Genomic DNA, 25,000 nt, shown 5'->3' with positions numbered 1-25,000 from the left:
TTGATTGAATAATAAAAACTACAGTTAAACACTAAAAAACTCTAAGCCATCTCCGTGGAGATGTTGCCTGTACAACGGCAAAGAGAATGACTGGGGTAGGCGGAGCCTAGGAGGGATCATGTGACCAGCTTTGCTGGGCTCTTTGCCATTTCCTGTTGGGGAAGAGAATATCCCACAAGTAAGGATGACGCCGTGGACCGGACACACCTATGTTGGAGAAAAACCCAGCGTATGCTCAGGGGACAGAGCACTAGAACACATCGGGGATATTGATAACCCTGATGTCTTCACGCCTGTTGCTAAGCATTTTAAAAATATGCATGATGCTGATTCATCCCTAGTATCAATTCAGGCCATTGACTACATTCCAAAACATTCCAGAGGGGGAGATAGGGAATATAAACTGAGCTATAAGGAGGCTCAGTGGATATTCACTCTCAATACCAGATATCCGCTTGGCATTAATATGGAATCTGATGTCAACCTTTTTATTTAATGTTTATTTATCTCACAAGTCCTGGTCTTTCCTGGTTCCCTAATAGAATCATATATAATACATCTTGCTTGTATAGCTCAAAAATTATGATGTTGTTATTACTATATATATATTTTCTAATGTTAGTTGTTTCAATTTTCCCACATGTACAATGTTTGTGTATCTTTTGGTAATTTACTATATAGGCAGGGTTAAGTACACACATGTTTACAATTTTTGGTGATTGATTGCCCTTTAAAGGTGTATCCAGTGCTTGCAATTAACAGCAGTGAACAAGTGTGGAGGCCCCACACGAAACATGTTTGCCGTGTCTTGCAATACTGGAACACCAATTTTGAATTTGTGAGTTGTATCTCACATCCCTGTTTTTATTTACGCTCTACTACCAATAAAGACTTTTCTACTTTTACTACAAGAGTCACTGTGCTTTTCCTGGGGAGGAGTTGCGATAGACTTACTGAATTCCTGTTTGCCTTTTGTTTGGCGTCCTAACGACGACGCTGTCTTACTTGGAAGCAGGCTGATGACGTGTGCACTCGCTGAAGACACGCTGCCGGAGAAGACGTGGAAGTGGTGAGCGCTGGGGATCTGATGTGTCTGATGTAGTGATTTAGTTTACTTATATATAAACAAGTTGTTATTATACATTATTGTTTAAGATTGTTCTTTTCTTTTGTGAATAAACTATTATTCTTATTAAGAATAGCAAGGAGTTAAATTATTGCTTTTAGCATATGTATTAAGGTATACATTTTATTAGGCAATACAGGGTGCTAGATTTAGTTTCATATCTTATCATCAATATCATTTGGCTCAATCTAGATTTAACTTTTTTATATAGAGGGATGCCCAATTAGTATAAAACAAGCCAAATCTTGGTGAGCCAAGATGGTTTTAATAGAGTAAAAGTTGGTTACTTATTCAGAATTTCCAATTGAAATGCATTGATGCTAGGGTGTTAAGTTTGATGCCATATTATATGATCAATATCATTTGGCTCAGGCTAGATTTCATTTTTTTATATAGAGGGATTTCCAATTAGTATAAAACAAGTCAAATGTGAGTGAGCCAAGATGGTTTTAATAGAGTAAATGCTTGGTTACTTATTCAGAATTTCACATTGAAATAAATGGAAATTATCGTGCCACGTTTGGTGCCAAATTTCATGATTAATATCATATTAACTTTGCTAATTGTTGTTTAATAAATAATTTCTTTCATGAATAAGAAGCTAACCAGAATAGGATGCTGGGTGAATAGTAAGCTAACTTCAATCTTCAAATAAGAATCTGGCCGAATGAGGAGCTAACTTCAGCATCATACTTATATACAGATATTGGGATCCACCGATACCAATTTTTTAAGACCGAGTAAGAGTACGATACTTTTTTCAAGTACTCGCCGATACCAATAACTGATACTTTACTCCCTCCCCATAGCTGTCTCTCCCCCTCACTCCCCATAGCTGTCTCTCCCCCTCACTCCCCATAGCTGTCTCTCCCCCTCCCTCTCCATAGCTGTCTCTTCCTCCCTCCCCATAGCTGTCTCTTCCTCCCTCCCCATAGCTGTCTCTCCCTCCCTCCCCATAGCTGTCTCTCCCTCCCTCCCCATAGCTGTCTCTCCCTCCCTCCCCATAGCTGTCTCTTTCTCCCTCCCTCACCATAGCTGTCTCTCTCTCCCTCCCTCCCCGTAGCTGTCTCTCTCTCCCTATAGCTGTCTCTTTCTCCAGAAAAGGGGGGTAGGGGAGGGAGGGGGTAGGGAGACATAGGGATAGGCCAGGGGAGGGTCAAGAGAGGGGGGAGGAAGAAGGCATAAAAGGGCTTACCTGCCTCTGAAGATGCAGTTTCAAATTGTCTTTTGAATGGGAGATGTAGCTGAGTGGAGTTTCAAATTGTCTTTTCTTGTTGCAGGATCGAGTCTGGAAGCCTGAGGAAGCATGGAGCGGCGTAGCAGGAAACAGATTGCCCCAAGAAGGTTGCAGGACAGCGTGATCACCATACGGCTACCTAGGAAGAAGAAAACAGAAACAGTTAAGTATAACCCTAGGGCTGAGAAGTCCCCCTCCCAGGTTTTACTTCTTCCTCCCCTTGTCCCTCTCAGTCTTCTTTGTCCTCCACTGGCATGCCTCTGTTCTCCCCCTGCAGCTCCCCTGCCATGTTCTCATCCCCCCCTCTCTAGGCCACCCTCTCCAGTAGGCCCTTCTGGCCCGCGCAGCAAATCCTCCTCCCTCCACCATCAGTCACAAACAAACAGCATGTAACAGGGAGCTTACTCGGCTCCTTTGGGCCTACTCAGGACTGCTTGTCCTCGGTATTCCCCCCACCCGCCCCCTTCCCCCTCCTCTCCAGGCCAGCACGGAGTTAGTGGTGCTCTGTCTAGGCCCTCTATACAAGCTTGCGCAGGCGGTGCATCCTCTCTACCCCCCAACCTCTCTGGGCAAGCTTCCATTTTCCCCCCATAAGCCCAGGGGCCCTGGACACCTTCCATTTAGCATTAAGGTACCTGCCAACACACTGCCTTCTCGCCCTCCACCCCATCATGTGCTTGCCCCCCCCCCCTCTCTGGTAAACGAGCAGGGGAATACAGCCACGCTAGCCTCCCTCATAACTATTATCCCCCCAGGGGCCATGAGGTGGGATATCAACCCTCCCCTTGTCACCTACCTAGGGCCTACGCCCGGGGATCACCCTCCCCAGTCCTCCCACATAACCAGCAGATGGAGCATAACGCTAAATGGGCCATTCCCCCGTACCATCATGCTGGTTTCAATTACCCCTCCCCCCGCATGTTCTCCCCTCCCGCTTGATAAAGACTTGATAAAGGCCTAGGAAGGGCCAAACCGCGTAGACTGAGTATTGGTAAGCCTAATTTAATTTGTGTATCAATTTTAAAAGGTTATCTGCACTATATATTTTTATAGGTGGATATCGTTCTGTACCACATTGTTTACCTTTCTGTGGGTCTAACACTCCTTCACCTCACACATTCACGGAATCAACTACAAGCAACATTTGTGTCAAATTCTTTTTATTGAAAAGAGCTCAGGGTAACAGTACGCAATTAATGACATACATATAATTCAATGTTGTTCATGTTACAATTAAAGAATATTTTGACAAAAAAAAACCACGAGTTACACATGGTATATGGATAATAGAAATTGGTACCAAAGATCTATCATTAAGAACATAATGTCTTGTAACACCATTACCCATTATAGGCGAATCTCTAAGACAGGCGAAAAATAGAATTGTGAAGTAACTTTACATGTTTAAAAACAAACATGATGTGTTGGTAATGCAGCTTTCTCCTCCTCTGTCCCCTGAACTCTCTTAAATTTAAATTTTTATTAACTATATTAAACAAAATATAACCTAACATATAAAAACTAAACTAAAACACAGTAAACAAAAAAAAAAAAAAAAATTCTGGTTGAAGATCTATTGGCATCCATTCCTTACTGTCTGGTTTATATAGGGAATGACTGAACATTGTTAATTTAGTAAAGTGGTGAGTGAAATAACTAAACAGCCTGCTTGATTATTAACATCCAAGATATAGATCTTCCAGAATTATACATTTTCAGACAAAATTAGGGGCGAACAGCTCCCTCTGCAGACCAACTCTTCTGAAAGGAGCAGATGATACAAGCTGAATTTAGTAATCAGTGACATATATGCTAAGGATGTTGTTCTAGAATTTATAAATCTGAATATTGGTCACTAATTCGTGTTGCATCTTAGTGCTATGTTATTTAGTTAGGAATTGAAGCATATAGTTCCTAGGCTAAGAGAAAATGAGGGTACAGAACACCTGGAATCTTAACATGTTCACTAATTATGGTGTTTAATTATGGTGTACTGGACCACTGTGAGAACCAGTTAGCAGCAATAATGATAAAGGCAATTGGGCAAGGTCAGTCTATAGTAATAAACAACAGGTATACATTTAGAAGTTGCTGCTAGTTCAAATTGCTGACCAAAAGGAGATGAACCCTTATTTTGTAAGCTAATTTTGAGATGCAGTACTGCAGTACACCCCTAGAGGTCCTCAGAGTTAATGATCAGTTAATTTTTGCAAGAGACAGGGAATGCAAAGTGCCGATCCTGTGTTTTCTTTTTTACATTTTCATAGACACAGTTTGAGAAAGCTGCCCATTCATTCATGTTAGCAATATGTAAGTTCATGCCTACAACTAAATCTCAAGGAAGAATAAATCAAAACGAAACAACCCACATACCCAGACAAAAACAGATCAAGAAATGACTATATCACTGCCATAATGATTCTATCCAGGTATGCAGTTTCCCCGGCAGATCTAACAGGCTTCAGTGGTATTATCAAGGAAAGTGACCCTAATGCATTTTAATTTTAACATTAACAGTGTGATAAAAGAGAAAGAGTTGCAGGTACATGATAAACTAAAATCTGTGCCGTACCATAGAAAGAGGATAGCTGCGTGCATCTCCCACAATCACTCAGTCTCAGTAGTGACAACAAAATTATAAACTAAACCGTGGTGCAAAAAAATTTGATACATGTATCTAGTACGTTTGGGGCAAGTAAAATGCATAAGAGACGAAATGAGATAAAACTAAGTACAGTGCATTTCTATTCCAGTGGGGGGATGAGGGAGGGGAAGTGTGAGTGCAGACACAAGAAAATTAGACAAACAATTCTTAATACCAGCAGCGAGCATACCAATCAAGCAAACAGACCACCCAATCAAACGAAACATAAACCACCAAACCTATCCACAAAAGCCCTACTAAGCAAATGTTAAAACTTTACAACCGGAGTAATGTACTGGTTCCAAATTAATAGTTTCTTGACCATGGTAAAATAAACAGTTGGGTTCAGTTAATATCCTCATTTAAACACAAGCGGGAAATAGAATGTAATTAGAGCAAGAATAGCAAAGTTAAAGTATGAGGCGTTCCCCTTATTTACCCCTTAAAGCGGGGGTTAATGCAGAATGATATATTCATGAGAGGTTAAGGTATCTGGTGAGAGCTTACTTATTTGTGCCAACCCTGTTTAAACAAGCTACCGTTTTGCAGCAGGAATTAATTACCTACGATTGGTTCTCAGCTGTATAGATGAAGTGAGGGAACTTTCAAAAAGATTACAAGGCCAAATCTGACAATACTAATAGAGGATTGCTCTAACTTTTATATATTTGTACTTGTGGTGCTTTCTAGAGAGTGTAATCGGGTGCTGGCAGATGCACATTACGTTTAAGTGTTGAGGGGAGTAACCCATATGTAATGTTCCGTTGAGTGTGGAGCAGGGAAATTGCATAAGAGACAGAGTAAAAGAGCACTGTACACAGAGATATTTCTGCTCAAGTATGGGGCTGGAAAAGGAAAACCATAGAGGCAGACACAAGCAGGTTAGGCAAACAACTTTTAACCCTAAAAACGGAGCTTAGTCTGTAAACATTAACAGTCCACAAATCCCAACATTTAACCCACCAAATACTGCCCATGACCAGTGCTGTAACCTGATAGATATAGGAGATATAAAGTTAAGAGCTAACCGACCCCTCCACGGGTCATCCCGTGATTACTTTCTAAATTGTCTTGATTTTGCAGGATCCATTGTAACACCCGTCGGTGCAAGTAAGTAGAAGAACAAGCTCGGATGTCAATCAAAAAGATCCAGGTGGTTAGTGAATGTTGAGCTGATAGGTCTGCAACCGGCTCCATTTCAGATGCAAACTGTAGCTGAGTCGTTGTTAGCAGCAAGTCTCTGATTGACACCTCTCCATGTGATCGGCATACAGCCCGGTAAAGTGCAACCTTTAATGGCTGGTAAGGAGAAGAGTGAATGCCGGGGTCGCGCTGCAGCTCGAGGTCAGATCTTGCGGCTTTCATCGCCTCCTCCTTAACAACTGCCAGGGGTCCTGCTTCCTTGCTATTTCTGAATATGGGACCAGAGCCCTCTAACAGCTGTGGCTGTCCCTTCGGTCCCTCCCTGTGCCATCTCTGATGTGTCTCAGGAGTAATGCCGGTAAGATTACAAATGGGTTCTGCTGGGAGGCGGCGCCATTTTGGACTCGCATGCGAGAGATCCACGACTTGAGTTTGGGTCAGTAGATTCTGCAGGGTAGATTCCAGCTTGGTTAACACTGGCAGAAGCAAGCCTTGTATGGCAGTTAAAATGTCTTTGTTTTGAGAGTCTGTTGCGACTGGGGAGATTTCCATGCTTTTTCCTTTGTCCCCAGCTGTGCTGTGTACCATGCGTATCACAGCTTTCTCCTCTTCTATAACTTTCCGTCGTTCCGGGGGCCAAGAGTTGTACAGCTTGATCCTTAGAAATGCCTGAACAGCTAAAACTGCTAAGGGCTAGCAGGATGGCGGAGATTTAATCCTAGAATAGGAAAAAATAACTTGGTCTCAAGCAGAGCAGTTCCCACTTGCGACCATCTTGCTAAGCCTCCCACCGGAAGTCTACAAGCAACATTTGATGTCATTGGAACCCTGGGTACTGTTTTACATTTATATTCCACATTTTTTTTACATATATTTTTTACATTTTTTATATTTTTCACTATATTTTTTCATTACACTTTTTTATTTTTCACAGAAGAATCACGTTATAGATTTTTCACAAGTGTGGTTCTGATGTTTTTGTTTTTTATTTGATGAACACTATGAATTCACATTTTTATTTTGGATCACTGGTTCTATAGGATCAATACCAGGTTAATACCACACACCCATCATCTAACTCTTTTTGACATTACCTACAAGTGTATTTTTGAACACCACCCACACTTCTACACAACTGGAACTGACATCTATTGGTTACAACTTCTGCATTTCCCAGTTTTGGATGGGCTCTAGCCTTATTTCTTCAAGTCACTTGGTTTAAACCACCATACCATTGTGCTATCCAGGCCTTTGTTTTTAACATTGTGAGATCTATTTTTATTGTGCAATCCAGTGTCATTGTATTGTGCATCCATTGTTATTTATTGTGCAATCCATTGTTCTTTTATATATTGTTCCTATATTATTGCTGTTTTTATTTGTCTCATCATGGATCCATGATTATTGTATTTAATATTAAATAAGTAATTTTATTGTATTCATCGGCCTAAGTGATTTTACTATTCCATTGTTACTCATCCCTTTGCCTCCTCCTGGGTAGGCGTCTGAGATTCTCACACACAAACAGCCCCTCCCCAGTACCTTATATACAGATATATTATATTATAAAGAGGGTCCCTCTGTCTCACACACAAAGCCCCTCCCCAGTACCTTATATACAGATAAATAATATTATAGAGAGGTCCCCTCTGTCTCACACACACAGCCCCTCCCCAGTACCTTATATACAGATATATTATATTATAGAGAGGGTCCCTCTGTCTCACACACAAAGCCCCTCCCCAGTACCTTATATACAGATAAATAATATTATAGAGATGTCCCCTCTGTCTCACACACACATCCCCTCCCCAGTACCTTATATACAGATATATAATATTATAGAGTGGATTCCTCTGTCACACATCCAGCCCCTCCCCAGTACCTTATATACAGATATATATTATTATAGAGAGGGTCCCTCTGTCTCACACTCACAACCCCTCCCCAGTACCTAATATATAGATATATTATATTATAGAGAGGTTCCCTCTGTCTCACAAACACACAGCCCCTCCCCAGTACCTTATATACAGATATATAATATTATAGAGAGGTTCCCTCTGTCTCACACACACAGCCCCTCCCCAGTACCTTATATACAGATATATAATATTATAGAGTGGATTCCTCTGTCACACATCCAGCCCCTCCCCAGTACCTTATATACAGATATATATTATTATAGAGAGCGTCCCTCTGTCTCGCACTCACAATCCCTCCCCAGTACCTAATATATAGATATATTATATTATAGAGAGGTTCCCTCTGTCTCACATACACACAGCCCCTCCCCAGTACCTTATATACAGATATATAATATTATAGAGAGGTTCCCTCTGTCTCACACACACGGCCCCTCCCCAGTATCTTATATACAGATATATATTATTATAGAGAGGTCCCATCTGTTTCACACACATACAGACCCTCCCCAGTACCTTATATACAGATATATAATATTATAGAGAGGTTCCCTCTGTCTCAAACACACACACACAGCCCCTCACAGTGCCTTATATACAGATATATAATATTATAGAGAGGTTCTCTCCGTTTCACACACACACAGCCCCTCCCCAGTACCTTATATACAGATATATAATATTATAGAGAGGTTCCCTGTGTCTCTCTCATACACACAGCCACTCCCCAGCATCTTATATACAGATATATAATATTATAGAGAGGTTCCCTCTGTCTTTCACACACTGCCGCTCCCCAGTATCTTATATACAGATATGTAATATTATAGAGAGGTTCCCTCTGTCTCACACACACAGCCACTCTACAGTACCTTATATACAGATATATAATATTATAGAGAGGTTCCCTCTGTCTCACACACACGGCCCCTCCCCAGTATCTTATATACAGATATATATTATTATAGAGAGGTCCCATCTGTTTCACACACATACAGACCCTCCCCAGTACCTTATATACAGATATATAATATTATAGAGAGGTTCCCTCTGTCTCAAACACACACACACACAGCCCCTCACAGTGCCTTATATACAGATATATAATATTATAGAGAGGTTCTCTCTGTTTCACACACACACAGCCCCTCCCCAGTACCTTATATACAGATATATAATATTATAGAGAGGTTCCCTGTGTCTCTCTCATACACACAGCCACTCCCTAGCATCTTATATACAGATATATAATATTATAGAGAGGTTCCCTCTGTCTTTCACACACTGCCCCTCCCCAGTACCTTATATACAGATATGTAATATTATAGAGAGGTTCCCTCTGTCTCTCACACACAGCCCCTCCTAAGAACCTGATATACAGATATATACAGTACCGTATATAGATATATAATATTATAGAGAGGTTCCCTCTGTCTCTCACACACAGCCCCTCCCCAGTACCTTATATACAGATATATAATATTATAGAGAGGTTCCCTCTGTCTCACATACACAGCCCCTCCCCAGTACCTTATATACAGATATATAATATTATAGAGAGGTTCCCTCTGTCTCTCACACACACAGCCCCTCCCCAGTACCTTATATACAGATATATAATATTATAGAGAGGTTCCCTCTGTCTCTCACACACAGCCCCTCCTAAGAACCTGATATACAGATATATACAGTACCGTATATACAGATATATAATATTATAGAGAGGTTCCCTCTGTCTTTCACACACTGTCCCTCCCCATTACCTTATATACAGATATGCAATATTATAGAGAGGTTCCCTCTGTCTCTCACACACAGCTCCTCCCAAGAACCTGATATACAGATATATACAGTACCGTATATACAGATATATAATATTATAGAGAGGTTCCCTCTGTCTCTCACACACAGCCCCTCCCCAGTACCTTATATACAGATATATAATATTATAGAGAGGTTCCCTCTGTCTCACACACACAGCCCCTCCCCAGTACCTTATATACAGATATATAATATTATAGAGAGGTTCCCTCTGTCTCTCACACACACAGCTCCCTCCACAGTACCTTATATACAGATATATAATAATATAGAGAGGATCCCTCTGTCTCACACACACACACACACACACAGCCTCTCCCCAGTACCTTATATACAGATATATAATATTATAGAGAGGTTCCCTCTGTCTCTCACACACAGCCCCTCCCCAGTACCTTATATACAGATATATAATATTATAGAGAGGTTCCCTCTGTCTCAAACACACAGCCCCTCCCCAGTACCTTATATACAGATATATAATATTATAGAGAGGTTCCCTCTGTCTCTCACACACAGCCCCTCCCCAGTACCTTATATACAGATATATAATATTATAGAGAGGTTCCCTCTGTCTCACACGCACAGCCCCTCCCCAGTACCTTATATACAGATATATATTATTATAGAGAGGTCCCATCTGTTTCACACACATACAGACCCTCCCCAGTACCTTATATACAGATATATAATATTATAGAGAGGTTCTCTCTGTTTCACACACACACAGCCCCTCCCCAGTACCTTATATACAGATATATAATATTATAGAGAGGTTCCCTGTGTCTCTCTCATACACACAGCCACTCCCCAGCATCTTATATACAGATATATAATATTATAGAGAGGTTCCCTCTGTCTTTCACACACTGCCCCTCCCCAGTACCTTATATACAGATATGTAATATTATAGAGAGGTTCCCTCTGTCTCTCACACACAGCCCCTCCTAAGAACCTGATATACAGATATATACAGTACCGTATATACAGATATATAATATTATAGAGAGGTTCCCTCTGTCTCTCACACACAGCCCCTCCCCAGTACCTTATATACAGATATATAATATTATAGAGAGGTTCCCTCTGTCTCACACACACAGCCCCTCCCCAGTACCTTATATACAGATATATAATATTATAGAGAGGTTCCCTCTGTCTCTCACACACACAGCCCCTCCCCAGTACCTTATATACAGATATATAATATTATAGAGAGGTTCCCTCTGTCTCACACACACAGCCCCTCCCCAGTACCTTATATACAGATATATATTATTATAGAGAGGTCCCATCTGTTTCACACACATACAGACCCTCCCCAGTACCTTATATACAGATATATAATATTATAGAGAGGTTCCCTCTGTCTCACACACACAGCCCCTCCCCAGTACCTTATATACAGATATATAATATTATAGAGAGGTTCCCTCTGTCTCTCACACACACAGCTCCCTCCACAGTACCTTATATACAGATATATAATAATATAGAGAGGATCCCTCTGTCTCACACACACACACACACAGCCTCTCCCCAGTACCTTATATACAGATATATAATATTATAGAGAGGTTCCCTCTGCCTCTCACACACAGCCCCTCCCCAGTACCTTATATACAGATATATAATATTATAGAGAGGTTCCCTCTGTCTCACACACACAGCCCCTCCCCAGTACCTTATATACAGTTATATAATATTATAGAGAGGTTCCCTCTGTCTCTCACACACAGCCCCTCCCCAGTACCTTATATACAGATATATAATATTATAGAGAGGTTCCCTCTGTCTCACACGCACAGCCCCTCCCCAATACCTTATATACAGATATATATTATTATAGAGAGGTCCCATCTGTTTCACACACATACAGACCCTCCCCAGTACCTTATATACAGATATATAATATTATAGATAGGTTCCTTCTGTCTCACACACACACACACACACAGCCCCTCACAGTGCCTTATATACAGATATATAATATTATAGAGAGGTTGTCTCTGTTTCACACACACACAGCCCATCCCCAGTACCTTATATTCAGATATATAATATTATAGAGAGGTTTTCTCTGTCTCACACACACAGCCCCTCCCCAGTACCTTCTATACAGATATATAATATTATAGAGGTTCCCTCTGTCTCTCACAAACAGCCCCTCCCCAGTACCTTATATACAGATATATAATATTATACAGAGGTTCCCTCTGTCACACAACATACAGCCCCTCCCAGTACCTTATATACAGATATATAATATTATACAGAGGCTTCCTCTGTCTCACACACAAAGCCCCTCCCCAGTACCTTATATACAGATAAATAATATTACAGAGAGGTCCCCTCTGTCTCACACACACAGCCCCTCCCCAGTACCTTATATACAGATATATTATATTATAGAGAGGGTCCCTCTGTCTCACACACAAAGCCCCTCCCCAGTACCTTATATACAGATAAATAATATTATAGAGAGGTCCCCTCTGTCTCACACACACAGCCCCTCCCCAGTACCTTATATACAGATATATAATATTATAGAGTGGATTCCTCTGTCACACATCCAGCCCCTCCCCAGTACCTTATATACAGATATATATTATTATAGAGAGAGTCCCTCTGTCTCACACTCACAACCCCTCCCCAGTACCTAATATATAGATATATTATATTATAGAGAGGTTCCCTCTGTCTCACATACACACAGCCCCTCCCCAGTACCTTATATACAGATATATAATATTATAGAGAGGTTCCCTCTGTCTCACACACACAGCCCCTCCCCAGTACCTTATATACAGATATATAATATTATAGAGTGGATTCCTCTGTCACACATCCAGCCCCTCCCCAGTACCTTATATACAGATATATATTATTATAGAGAGCGTCACTCTGTCTCACACTCACAACCCCTCCCCAGTACCTAATATATAGATATATTATATTATAGAGAGGTTCCCTCTGTCTCACACACACGGCCCCTCCCCAGTATCTTATATACAGATATATATTATTATAGAGAGGTCCCATCTGTTTCACACACATACAGACCCTCCCCAGTACCTTATATACAGATATATAATATTATAGAGAGGTTCCCTCTGTCTCAAACACACACACACAGCCCCTCCCCAGTACCTTATATACAGATATATAATATTATAGAGAGGTTCCCTCTGTCTCACACACACGGCCCCTCCCCAGTATCTTATATACAGATATATATTATTATAGAGAGGTCCCATCTGTTTCACACAGATACAGACCCTCCCCAGTACCTTATATACAGATATATAATATTATAGAGAGGTTCCCTCTGTCTCAAACACACACACACAGCCCCTCACAGTGCCTTATATACAGATATATAATATTATAGAGAGGTTCTCTCTGTTTCACACACACACAGCCCCTCCCCAGTACCTTATATACAGATATATAATATTAGAGAGGTTCCCTGTGTCTCTCTCATACACACAGCCACTCCCCAGCATCTTATATACAGATATATAATATTATAGAGAGGTTCCCTCTGTCTTTCACACACTGCCCCTCCCCAGTACCTTATATACAGATATGTAATATTATAGAGAGGTTCCCTCTGTCTCACACACACAGCCCCTCCCCAGTACCTTATATACAGATATATAATATTATAGAGGTTCCCTCTGTCTCTCACACACACAGCCCCTCCCCAGTACCTTATATACAGATATATAATATTATAGAGAGGTTCCCTCTGTCTCACACACACAGTCCCTCCCCAGTACCTTATATACAGATATATATTATTATAGAGAGGTCCCATATGTTTCACACACATACAGACCCTCCCCAGTACCTTATATACAGATATATAATATTATAGAGAGGTTCCCTCTGTCTCACACACACACACACACAGCCCTTCACAGTGCCTTATATACAGATATATAATATTATAGAGAGGTTCTCTCTGTTTCACACACACACAGCCCCTCCCCAGTACCTTATATACAGATATATGATATTATAGAGAGGTTACCTGTGTCTCTCTCATACACACAGCCACTCCCCAGCATCTTATATACAGATATATAATATTATAGAGAGGTTCCCTCTGTCTTTCACACACTGTCCCTCCGTAGTACCTTATATACAGATATGCAATATTATAGAGAGGTTCCCTCTGTCTCTCACACACAGCTCCTCCCAAGAACCTGATATACAGATATATACAGTACCGTATATACAGATATATAATATTATAGAGAGGTTCCCTCTGTCTCTCACACACAGCCCCTCCCCAGTACCTTATATACAGATATATAATATTATAGAGAGGTTCCCTCTGTCTCACACACACACACACACAGCCTCTCCCCAGTACCTTATATACATATATATAATATTATAGAGAGGTTCCCTCTGTCTCTCACACACAGCCCCTCCCCAGTACCTTATATACAGATATATAATATTATAGAGAGGTTCCCTCTGTCTCTCACACACAGCCCCTCCCCAGTACCTTATATACAGATATATAATATTATAGAGAGGTTCCCTCTGTCTCACACGCACAGCCCCTCCCCAGTACCTTATATACAGATATATAATATTATAGAGAGGTTCTCTCTGTTTCACACACACACAGCCCCTCCCCAGTACCTTATATACAGATATATAATATTATAGAGAGGTTCCCTGTGTCTCTCTCATACACACAGCCACTCCCCAGCATCTTATATACAGATATATAATATTATAGAGAGGTTCCCTCTGTCTTTCACACACTGCCCCTCCCCAGTACCTTATATACAGATATGTAATATTATAGAGAGGTTCCCTCTGTCTCTCACACACAGCCCCTCCTAAGAACCTGATATACAGATATATACAGTACCGTATATACAGATATATAATATTATAGAGAGGTTCCCTCTGTCTCTCACACACAGCCCCTCCCCAGTACCTTATATACAGATATATAATATTATAGAGAGGTTCCCTCTGTCTCACACACACAGCCCCTCCCCAGTACCTTATATACAGATATATAATATTATAGAGAGGTTCCCTCTGTCTCTCACACACACAGCCCCTCCCCAGTACCTTATATACAGATATATAATATTATAGAGAGGTTCCCTCTGTCTCACACACACAGCCCCTCCCCAGTACCTTATATACAGATATATATTATTATAGAGAGGTCCCATCTGTTTCACACACATACAGCCCCTCCCCAGTACCTTATATACAGATATATAATATTATAGAGAGGTTCCCTCTGTCTCACACACACAGCCCCTCCCCAGTACCTTATATACAGATATATAATATTATAGAGAGGTTCCCTCTGTCTCTCACACACACAGCTCCCTCCACAGTACCTTATATACAGATATATAATAATATAGAGAGGATCCCTCTGTCTCACACACGCAGCCCCTCCCCAGTACCTTATATACAGATATATAATATTATAGAGAGGTTCCCTCTGTCTCTCACACACACAGCTCCCTCCACAGTACCTTATATACAGATATATAATAATATAGAGAGGATCCCTCTGTCTCACACACACACACACACAGCCTCTCCCCAGTACCTTATATACAGATATATAATATTATAGAGAGGTTCCCTCTGCCTCTCACACACAGCCCCTCCCCAGTACCTTATATACAGATATATAATATTATAGAGAGGTTCCCTCTGTCTCACACACACAGCCCCTCCCCAGTACCTTATATACAGTTATATAATATTATAGAGAGGTTCCCTCTGCCTCTCACACACAGCCCCTCCCCAGTACCTTATATACAGATATATAATATTATAGAGAGGTTCCCTCTGTCTCACACGCACAGCCCCTCCCCAGTACCTTATATACAGATATATATTATTATAGAGAGGTCCCATCTGTTTCACACACATACAGACCCTCCCCAGTACCTTATATACAGATATATAATATTATAGATAGGTTCCTTCTGTCTCACACACACACACACAGCCCCTCACAGTGCCTATATACAGATATATAATATTATAGAGAGGTTGTCTCTGTTTCACACACACAGCCCCTCCCCAGTACCTTATATACAGATATATAATATTATAGAGGTTCCCTCTGTCTCTCACAAACCGCCCCTCCCCAGTACCTTATATACAGATATATAATATTATACAGAGGTTCCCTCTGTCACACAACATACAGCCCCTCCCAGTACCTTATATACAGATATATAATATTATACAGAGGCTCCCTCTGTCTCACACACAAAGCCCCTCCCCAGTACCTTATATACAGATAAATAATATTACAGAGAGGTCCCCTCTGTCTCACACACACAGCCCCTCCCCAGTACCTTATATACAGATATATTATATTATAGAGAGGGTCCCTCTGTCTCACACACAAAGCCCCTCCCCAGTACCTTATATACAGATAAATAATACTATAGAGAGGTCCCCTCTGTCTCACACACACAGCCCCTCCCCAGTACCTTATATACAGATATATAATATTATAGAGTGGATTCCTCTGTCACACATCCAGCCCCTCCCCAGTACCTTATATACAGATATATATTATTATAGAGAGAGTCCCTCTGTCTCACACTCACAACCCCTCCCCAGTACCTAATATATAGATATATTATATTATAGAGAGGTTCCCTCTGTCTCACATACACACAGCCCCTCCCCAGTACCTTATATACAGATATATAATATTATAGAGAGGTTCCCTCTGTCTCACACACACAGCCCCTCCCCAGTACCTTATATACAGATATATAATATTATAGTGTGGATTCCTCTGTCACACATCCAGCCCCTCCCCAGTACCTTATATACAGATATATATTATTATAGAGAGCGTCCCTCTGTCTCACACTCACAACCCCTCCCCAGTACCTAATATATAGATATATTATATTATAGAGAGGTTCCCTCTGTCTCACATACACACAGCCCCTCCCCAGTACCTTATATACAGATATATAATATTATAGAGAGGTTCCCTCTGTCTCACACACACGGCCCCTCCCCAGTATCTTATATACAGATATATATTATTGTAGAGAGGTCCCATCTGTTTCACACACATACAGACCCTCCCCAGTACCTTATATACAGATATATAATATTATAGAGAGGTTCCCTCTGTCTCAAACACACACACACAGCCCCTCACAGTGCCTTATATACAGATATATAATATTATAGAGAGGTTCTCTCTGTTTCACACACACACAGCCCCTCCCCAGTACCTTATATACAGATATATAATATTAGAGAGGTTCCCTGTGTCTCTCTCATACACACAGCCACTCCCCAGCATCTTATATACAGATATATAATATTATAGAGAGGTTCCCTCTGTCTTTCACACACTGCCCCTCCCCAGTACCTTATATACAGATATGTAATATTATAGAGAGGTTCCCTCTGTCTCACACACACAGCCCCTCCCCAGTACCTTATATACAGATATATAATATTATAGAGGTTCCCTCTGTCTCTCTCACACACAGCCCCTCCCCAGTACCTTATATACAGATATATTAATATTATAGAGAGGTTCCCTCTGTCTCACACACACAGCCCCTCCCCAGTACCTTATATACAGATATATATTATTATAGAGAGGTCCCATATGTTTCACACACATACAGACCCTCCCCAGTACCTTATATACAGATATATAATATTATAGAGAGGTTCCCTCTGTCTCACACACACACACACAGCCCCTCACAGTGCCTTATATACAGATATATAATATTATAGAGAGGTTCTCTCTGTTTCACACACACACAGCCCCTCCCCAGTACCTTATATACAGATATATGATATTATAGAGAGGTTACCTGTGTCTCTCTCATACACACAGCCACTCCCCCAGCATCTTATATACAGATATATAATATTATAGAGAGGTTCCCTCTGTCTTTCACACACTGTCCCTCCGTAGTACCTTATATACAGATATGCAATATTATAGAGAGGTTCCCTCTGTCTCTCACACACAGCTCCTCCCAAGAACCTGATATACAGATATATACAGTACCGTATATACAGATATATAATATTATAGAGAGGTTCCCTCTGTCTCTCACACACAGCCCCTCCCCAGTACCTTATATACAGATATATAATATTATAGAGAGGTTCCCTCTGTCTCACACACACAGCTCCCTCCACAGTACCTTATATACAGATATATAATAATATAGAGAGGATCCCTCTGTCTCTCACACACAGCCCCTCCCCAGTACCTTATATACAGATATATAATATTATAGAGAGGTTCCCTCTGTCTCTCACACACAGCCCCTCCCCAGTACCTTATATACAGATATATAATATTATAGAGAGGTTCCCTCTGTCTCTCACACACAGCCCCTCCCCAGTACCTTATATACAGATATATAATATTATAGAGAGGTTCCCTCTGTCTCACACACACAGCCCCTCCCCAGTACCTTATATACAGATATATAATATTATAGAGAGGTTCCCTCTGTCTCTCACACACAGCCCCTCCCCAGTACCTTATATACAGATATATAATATTATAGAGAGGTTCCCTCTGTCTCACACGCACAGCCCCTCCCCAGTACCTTATATACAGATATATATTATTATAGAGAGGTCCCATCTGTTTCACACACATACAGACCCTCCCCAGTACCTTATATACAGATATATAATATTATAGATAGGTTCCTTCTGTCTCACACACACAGCCCCTCAAAGTGCCTTATATACAGATATATAATATTATAGAGAGGTTGTCTCTGTTTCACACACACACAGCCCATCCCCAGTACCTTATATTCAGATATATAATATTATAGAGAGGTTTTCTCTGTCTCACACATACAGCCCCTCCCCAGTACCTTATATACAGATATATAATATTATAGAGAGGTTCCCTCTGTCTCTCACAAACAGCCCCTCCCCAGTACCTTATATACAGATATATAATATTATACAGAGGTTCCCTCTGTCACACAACATACAGCCCCTCCCAGTACCTTATATACAGATATATAATATTATACAGAGGCTCCCTCTGTCTCTCACACACAGCCCCTCCCAAGTACCTTATATACAGATATATAATATTATAGAGAGGTTCCCTCTGTCTCTCACGCACAGCCCCTCCCCAGTACCTTATATACAGATATATAATATTATAGAGAGGTTCCCTCTGTCTCTCACAAACAGCCCCTCCCCAGTACCTTATATACAGATATATAATATTATAGAGATGTTCCCTCTGTCACACACACAGCCCCTCCCCAGTACCTGATATACAGATTTATAATATTATAAAGAGGTTCTCTCTGTCTCACACACACAGCCCCTTCCCAGTACCTTATATACAGATATATACTATTATAGAGAGGTTCCCTCTGTCTCACACACACACAGCCCCTCCCCAGCAACTTATATACAGAAATATAATATTATAGAGAGGTTCCCTCTGTCTCTCACACACAGCCCCTCCCAAGTACCTTATATACAGATATATAATATTATAGAGAGGTTCCCTCTGTCTCTCACGCACAGCCCCTCCCCAGTACCTTATATACAGATATATAATATTATACAGAGGTTCCCTCTGTCTCACACACACACAGTCCCTCCCCAGTACTTTATATACAGATATATAATATTATAGAGAGGTTCCCTCTGTCTCTCACACACACAGCTCCCTCCCCAGTACCTTATATACAGATATATAATAATATAGAAAGGTTCCCTCTGTCTCACACACACAGCCCCTTCCCAGTACCTTATATACAGATATATACTATTATATAGAGGTTCCCTCTGTCTCACACACACACAGCCCCTCCCCAACACCTTATATACAAATATATAATATTATAGAGAGGTTCCCTCTGTCTCACACACACACAGCCCCTCCCCAGCAACTTATATACAGATATATAATATTATAGAGAGGTTCCCTCTGTCTCGCACACACAGCCATTCCCCAGTACCTTATATACAGACATATAATATTATAGAGAAGTTCCCTCTGTCTCACACACAAAGACCCTCCCCAGTACCTTATATACAGATATATAATATTATACAGAGGTTCCCTCTGTCTCTCACAAACAGCCCCTCCCCAGTACCTTATATACAGATATATAATATTATACAGAGGTTCCCTCTGTCACACAACATACAGCCCCTCCCAGTACCTTATATACAGATTTATAATATTATAGAGGTTCCCTCTGTCTCACACACACCCTCTCCAGTATCTTATATACAGATATACCCCAAAGCAGAACATAGACGCCTAGATTTAGAGTTCTGCGGCCAAAGGGGTGCGTTAGCTACGCGTGCTTTTTTTTGGCCGCACCTTTTAAATACCGCTGGTATTCAGAGTTCACAGAATGGCTTCGTTAGGCTCCAAAAAAGGAGCGTAGAGCATATTTAACGCAACTTCAACTCTCGATACCAGCGGTTCTTACGGACGCGGCCAGCTTCATAGGAAACAATGGGGCTGTTTGAGCTGAAAAAAAAACCTAACACCTGCAAAAAAGACGCGTTCAGCTCCTAACGCAGCCCAATTGTTTGCTATGGGGAAACACTTCCTACGTCTGCACCTAACACTCTAACATGTACCCCGAGTCTAAACACCCCTAACCTTACACTTATTAACCCCTATTCTGCCGCCCCCGCTATCGCTGACCCCTGCATATTATTATTAACCCCTAATCTGCCGCTCCGTAAACCGCCGCTACTTACATTATCCCTATGTACCCCTAATCTGCTGCCCCTAACACCGCCGACCCCTATATTATATTTATTAACCCCTAATCTGCCCCCCACAACGTCGCCTCCACCTGCCTACACTTATTAACCCCTAATCTGCCGAGCGGACCGCACCGCTATTATAATAACGTTATTAACCCCTAATCCGCCTCACTCCCGCCTCAATAACCCTATAATAAATAGTATTAACCCCTAATCTGCCCTCCCTAACATCGCCGACACCTAACTTCAATTATTAACCCCTAATCTGCCGACTGGAGCTCACCGCTATTCTAATAAATGTATTAACCCCTAAAGCTAAGTCTAACCCTAACACTAACACCCCCCTAAGTTAAATATAATTTAAATCTAACGAAATAAATTAACTCTTCTTAAATAAATTATTCCTATTTAAAGCTAAATACTTACCTGTAAAATAAATCCTAATATAGCTACAATATAAATTATAATTATATTATAGCCATTTTAGGATTTATATTTATTTTACAGGTAACTTTGTATTTATTTTAACCAGGTACAATAGCTATTAAATAGTTAAGAACTATTTAATAGCTAAAATAGTTTAAATAATTACAAAATTACCTGTAAAATAAATCCTAACCTAAGTTACAATTAAACCTAACACTACACTATCAATAAATAAATTAAATAAAATACCTACAATTACCTACAATTAAACCTAACACTACACTATCAATAAATGAATTAAATACAATACCTACAAAAAACTACAATTAAATAAACTAACTAAAGTACAAAAAATAAAAAAATATTTACAAACATTAGAAAAATATTACAACAATTTTAAACTAATTACACCTACTCTAAGCCCCCTTAACAAAGCCCCCCAAAATAAAAAAATGCCCTACCCTATTCTAAATTAAAAAAGTTCAAAGCTCTTTTACCTTACCAGCCCTGAACAGGGCCCTTTGCGGGGCATGCCCCAAAGAATTCAGCTCTTTTGCCTGTAAAAAAAAATACATACAATACCCCCTTCCAACATTACAACCCACCATCCACATACCCCTAATCTAACCCAAACCCCCCTTAAATAAACCTAACACTAAGCCCCTGAAGATCTTCCTACCTTATCTTCACCATACCAGGTTCACCGATCGGTCCTCGGAAGTGTTGATCCAAGCCCAAGCGGGGGGCTGAAGAGTGACGTCCATCCTCGGGCTGAAGTCTGGATCCAAGCGGCGGCTGAAGAAATCCATCATCGGGCCGAAGTCGGAAGTCCATCATCGGGATGAAGTCTTCTATCAAGCCGCATCTTCAATCTTCTTTCTTCTGGAGCGGAGCGGAGCCATCTTCTTCCAAGCCGACGCGGAACATCCTCTTCAACCGACGCCTACTAGCCGAATGACGGTTCCTTTAAATGAAGTCATCCAAGATGGCGTCCCTCGAATTCCGATTGGCTGATAGGATTCTATCAGCCAATCGGAATTAAGGTAGGAATATTCTGATTGGCTGATGGAATCAGCCAATCAGAATCAAGTTCAATCCGATTGGCCGATCCGATCAGCCAATCAGATTGAGCTTGCATTCTATTGGCTGATCGGAACAGCCAATCGGATTGAACTTGATTCCAATTGGCTGATTCCACCAGCCAATCAGAATATTCCTACCTTAATTCCGATTGGCTGATAGAATCCTATCAGCCAATCGGAATTCGAGGGACGCCATCTTGGATGACGTAATTTAAAGGAACCGTCATTCGGCTAGTAGGCGTCGGTTGAAGAGGATGTTCCGCGTCGGCTTGGAAGAAGATGGCTCCGCTCCAGAAGAAAGAAGATTGAAGATGCGGCTTGATAGAAGACTTCATCCCGATGATGGACTTCCGACTTCGGCCCGATGATGGATTTCTTCAGCCGCCGCTTGGATCCAGACTTCAGCCCGAGGATGGACGTCACTCTTCAGCCCCCCGCTTGGGCTTGGATCAACACTTCCGAGGACCGATCGGTGAACCTGGTATGGTGAAGATAAGGTAGGAAGAGCTTCAGGGGCTTAGTGTTAGGTTTATTTAAGGGGGGTTTGGGTTAGATTAGGGGTATGTGGGTGGTGGGTTGTAATGTTGGGGGGGGGGTATTGTATGTGTTTTTTTTACAGGCAAAAGAGCTGAATTCTTTGGGGCATGCCCCGCAAAGGGCCCTGTTCAGGGCTGGTAAGGTAAAAGAGCTTTGAACTTTTTTAATTTAGAATAGGGTAGGGCATTTTTTATTTTGGGGGGCTTTGTTATTTTATTAGGGGGCTTAGAGTAGGTGTAATTAGTTTAAAATTGTTGTAATATTTTTCTAATGTTTGTAAATATTTTTTTATTTTTTGTAACTTAGTTCTTTTTTATTTTTTGTACTTTAGTTAGTTTATTTAATTGTAGTTATTTGTAGGTATTGTATTTAATTAATTTATTGATAGTGTAGTGTTAGGTTTAATTGTAGATAATTGTAGATATTGTATTTAAATAATTTATTGATAGTGTAGTGTTAGGTTTAATTGTAGATAATTGTAGATATTGTATTTAATTAATTTATTGATAGTGTAGTGTTAGGTTTAATTGTAACTTAGGTTAGGATTTATTTTACAGGTAATTTTGTAATTATTTTAACTATTTTAGCTATTAAATAGTTCTTAACTATTTAATACCTATTGTACCTGGTTAAAATAAATACAAAGTTGCCTGTAAAATAAATATTAATCCTAAAATAGCTATAATATAATTATCATTTATATTGTAGCTATATTAGGGTTTATTTTACAGGTAAGTATTTAGATTTAAATAGGAATAATTTATTTAATAAGAGTTAATTTATTTAGTTAGAATAAAATTATATTTAACTTAGGGGGGTGTTAGGGTTAGGGTTAGAATTAGCTTTAGGGGTTAAAAAATTTATTAGGGGGGAACTTCCGGGCAGCGGCCATGTTTGGTCGCAAAGCTGCATGCTGCTACAGCCTTTCCTTGAAAAATGCAGAAATTCACTTCTTAGCTCATTGATCCGTCTAATGTTTTATTGGAACTGCCTCACAAATTGAACTCTGCATCTAATGAACATAGTTCTGTAAAAATAGCTGCGGGCATCAGCGCTTGGAGCCATTGTAAGATCCTGGCCTATATTTTACCCCCCGGCAGGGCGCCTTTGGCCATGTCGTTATGCAGCACTTGATGTGCCTCAATCTATAGTATTCAACTAAGACGCAAGCTACAGGCGATTTAGTAACCTGTGGGGATGGAAGTGTGTATTTTACAAGGGATTCAGGAGCTGCTGGCGGCTCAACATGCCGCACTAGGAGAGTCTTTGCAGGCTGCTTTTGGCTTCCCCAGCCCACGGGATGCATCCGTCCCATTACCATGTACCAGCGATAGTTCCACTGGGAGATCACGACACCAACCGCCTAATACTCCGCTCGAGGAGAGCGACATGGTCACAGATAGCGAGACTCTAAATGTGGGGGCTACACTTATAGAGAACACGGCTGAGAGGATGACGGAACCCTTAGGATTGCCGACACCGCCAGGGAAATTTATACCTACCCCAAGCTGAATGCCTCCTTATTTGGGACATCTGAGAGAGGTACCCCACACCTCAGAGCTCAAGTTTTACCTACTGCCTGTGGAGTTGCTGCATCGCTTTGGTCCGTGTGGGTCTCTGCTGCTGCCGGTGCTGACCTTTGTGATTTGTGTGTCAAACCTTCTGGTCTCAGGGAGACCGCGATGAGCCCAGACCTACTCTGTCTGCCACAGCACAGCATCCATGACACCTACTGGTTCTTCATCTACAAAGAGATGTCTCTCCTACTCTTTACGCCGCAGACGCCCAGAGAACTTTTTTGTAGAACCGGAGTGGGGTAAGACCACACAGTAATGCATCCCCAAGCATTATCCCCCTCACTTGAAGGCTAAGGGGACATCCGAACATACTGGCTCCTGGCGGCCATAACATATTATAATATGGGGACTTAGAAGTTTATACTGTTGACTTTCTTTATAATAGCCACTGCCCCTAATGCCAATCAATATATGTTAATGTAGGTTGCCTGTTTAGAATTTGTTAAGCTCAATATGTCTTTAATGTGTTAAGTCATGATCAGGTGGCTCTCTACAGACTTCCACTGGTTTCATTCATATACCTTAGCCATAGATGAAAGTTTCTATATAACCTTGTTTAATTGTTTTAATAAGGTATGCAGTATTAATTATAACAACATATTCCCTACTGTGTCTACATGTACTATGATCAAGTTGTATGCCAATGCTATTTTTGCAAGCCTACCCCTTAACCCCTTTCTCTTTTTTGCTTTGTGCT

General features: G+C 40.9%; 1 protein-coding gene across 2 annotated transcripts in view; it reads right to left on the bottom strand.

Moving 5' to 3' along the window:
• Positions 1-25,000, bottom strand: part of LOC128666691 (gastrula zinc finger protein XlCGF57.1) — a 207,797-nt gene that overhangs the window by 175,942 nt on the left and 6,855 nt on the right. The window contains exon 2 of one of the 2 annotated variants that reach the window (XM_053721426.1): positions 2,322-2,502. The gene's annotated coding sequence lies outside the window, so the exon portion shown is untranslated. The remainder of the gene's footprint in view (positions 1-2,321; positions 2,503-25,000) is intronic. The other variant, XM_053721427.1, reaches the window with a different exon arrangement.

The sequence above is a fragment of the Bombina bombina genome, chromosome 7, assembly GCF_027579735.1.
Source record: "Bombina bombina isolate aBomBom1 chromosome 7, aBomBom1.pri, whole genome shotgun sequence".
Taxonomy (NCBI): Eukaryota; Metazoa; Chordata; class Amphibia; order Anura; family Bombinatoridae; genus Bombina; species Bombina bombina.
The sequence above is the reverse complement of the archived record's forward strand: the minus strand, read 5'-3'. Positions and strand labels throughout refer to the sequence as shown.